This window comes from Tetrao urogallus, assembly GCF_951394365.1.
Source record: "Tetrao urogallus genome assembly, chromosome: 3".
NCBI classification, from domain to species: Eukaryota; Metazoa; Chordata; class Aves; order Galliformes; family Phasianidae; genus Tetrao; species Tetrao urogallus.
The window spans coordinates 59,430,172-59,433,442 of NC_136815.1; positions in this window are offsets into that span (position 1 = coordinate 59,430,172).

Here is a 3,271-nt window from a genome sequence, read left to right on the forward strand (position 1 = left end):
ACACGTTTTTACATTTCTAAGCTGAAATTTTTGAATTGAAAATTAATAAATCAGTATTTTGTATTTTGGGTATTCAAATGGGAAATTAGGCTGCTGTAATAGAGGTCAAAATGTAAAGCGGTGGACTAGTCCACAGAGGCTCTGCATTCCAATTTTGCCTTAGAAATACAGCAAACAGCCAAACCTGGGAAGGTAGACCTAGAATCCTGACCCCCTATGGCCTAGTGTACTGCTTTACACCATGCTTTACACACTGTTTTATGTCAGCCTACATTCTCACATAGAAAGACAAACTTCATATCCAAGGCAGTGACAGTCCACACATCTCATTTGTTGGAAGAAGCTAGCAGTATTCCATATACAGCAGGTCCCAGAGGGCCTCAGAGAACTTAGGAATCATCAGCAAAGAAGTTCTGTTGTTGCTACAAGCAAGAAAATCCTATGAAAATAATTTATCTTGTTTGAGGATACTACTTCATAATTTAGCCCCTACAGCTTTCTTCATCTTCTTCCAAGGCTTTCTCATTTCTGTATTTTTTCTGTAGTAAAGTAATCAGTACTCTGTGAAACTTTAGAGCATTTACATTTTGGTTTATGTATATTCTGCTCATACAGAATCAGAACAGTGCATGTAATACAAAATAGCAAAAGCTTTAATATATATGAATGAAATGCTACGTAGAAGAATTACGCCTCTCAGCTCAGTGATATTTCTGAGCATTTCACTTTCAAATATGTATTTATGCTATTAATGACAACTGTCTAATCCCTCACTGAATCATATTTTATTTTCCTTGTTTCCAATCAGCATAACCCTTCAGATTCCTCTTCTTAAACAAGACCAAAGTCACTATTAAGAATCACTGTCTTCCCATCACTGTCTTGCACAGTCTCCACATAGACGTGCTCTTGTCTGATATAATCTGTCATTTTTATTTCCAAGGGCAATGGTTTCTGTTTCTGTGAAGGACAGAATGTTAGCAAACTCTTACTCTTGGATGTGAGACATTGACTTCCTTTCTCTTTGAATTATCTGTGTTTTTCATAAGACTTGGGTGGTGAAAGGTGATTGACACTTTCCCAGGTTCCAAGGAGAGACAAAAAGATAATGGAACTGTTGAGGGGCTGACTGGGATAAGCCTCGGGAAGGTCTCATGCATCATTGCCAAAGAGAGAGGATAGGTGAAGAGGAGACGCAACTTTCGGGCAAGTTGATAAGAAAAAGTATTAAGAGCCTGGAGTAGAAGACATGTGTTGGCTTTGGGAATGCAGTGTGCTGGGAAAGAACAAGCAAGACAGACATCAGAGAGAGGAGAGAAAAGGAAGGGAATTCTTGTGGTAGGCTGGGAGAAAGTAAAAAAAGAAAGGAGGAAGGGCAAATTGGGATGACAGAAGAGAGTGTATAACCAACTGGGTATCAAGATACTTGTCATGGAAAGAAACAGAGCTAGTGAGGAGTTTTGGAAAGGAGGGATAAAAACATGAATAACATGAAAAAGCATGAATAAGTTAGACAGAGTGAAGCTCAGCATAGAAATGGGTTGCAGGGAAAAAAAGGTATTCAAATATAGATAAAAACACCTTTTAGTGTTCTTCAGAAACATTAAAACCTCAAGGTCATTGGAAGAGCAGTGGGGGATTTTGATGCATCTCTATGGGTAAGTTTGGCTGTTCACTCTTTTGCCCTGGTTTGACCTAACACAAATATTGTGCTACGGCCTGGTGTATGCTGGAGCAGTGCTGTCACTGTGGAACAACATGTTCCTCAGGTGACGCCAGAGGAAGGAAGAGATAAGGGCCATCCTGCAGCCCTTATCCCCTGCAGCTGATATCTCCTGCAGCCATCATCTCCTGTGTGATTGCAACAGTCCCCATGAGCAATTTCTTCTAAGTATGCTGACTTTCAGCAGAAGTACAGGCCTAAGGTCCATGCTATAAGGTATGGCAGCTCACCTGGAAAGGCTTTGGGGTAGATCCAGTGCTGCTGTGGCTCCTTCATTCCCTAGTGCAATACAGAGGATGCCCACACCATGAGGGATGAGCACTTGGCTGGGGAACACCTTACCCACAAGCACGGAAGAATGTCTCGGTGAATTTGTGAATTAGTGAGTTAATGAGGTAGTGAATTAGAGTCTTAACAAGTTAGATCAGTTCATTAAAAGCAGACTGAGTCCTTGTTTGAATTTTATCTAATGAGCTCACAAACTCAATTTTGATTTACAGAGTACGTTGTTTTGTAAATGTGAGCGGTCCAAACCAACCATGACATTAGGAACTGGCAGAGTGTGCTGGAAGGAGACAAGCTGCCTTTGTTTTCATGTAAGGGTGTGTGTGCTGCTGGTTGACTGGTTTAATTTTACATTCACTATTCTTCCCATTTCGTTGTTATTTCTTCGCTAGTGTCCAAGAGTATTTTTCCCAGCCACTTTTCACTACATGAAATGTAGTGATATTTCACAGGAGCATAATTTGCTTCTGATAGGTAACTCTCTGCAAGCACATTGAAAAAATTTACTCACTTCCTTTTCTTCCACCATGTAAATGTTTTTGTGGATTTAAACAGAATTTCCCCCAAAACAAGGGATAACACGGCATGGGAAGACAGAATAGGAAATGATGTGACCATACAGTGACCAGGGTACTGTCCTGAATTCTTTTCAAACATATTTCTTGTATCTATCTAATACTCTGGATGTGATACAAGATCCTTCAGATTTCTGGGGAATGATTACCAAAGAGCCCACCCTTATTTTTGACGTTTCTGAAATTAACTTCAACTAATCAGAGGACTAAGAGACACAAAGAGTACTGAAGTTTTGCTGTGCTGGATACCATAACTACTGCTCCATTCTCACTGACGTTAAAACACAGGTATCTTGAAAGATTCTTTTCATTTATGGAGAGAATGGGGAAGAGCAAAATGAACAGCTACTATGACAGATAGGCCAATAACATCATGCAGACAGAGCAGAGCAGCTAGAGGCAGCCACATCTTGATGTGACCACTCAGCATCTGTGACAGTTTGCTTACGTCTGTCCAGGCATCCCACTCTTCCACCCTTGACAGCTTCCAGCAATTCCTATCATTTACGTGAGAGAAAATGTTTGTGATGACATAGCTTATAATTCACACTGTGTGAACAGACTGAAGTATGAGAGAATAGGAAAGGGCTACAAAGATGGGGAAGGATCTTGAGGGCGAGATGTATGAGGAGGAGTCACAGGGTGATAGACTTCGTCTGGAAGGAATGTGCTTTCGGTTAGGCTAAAC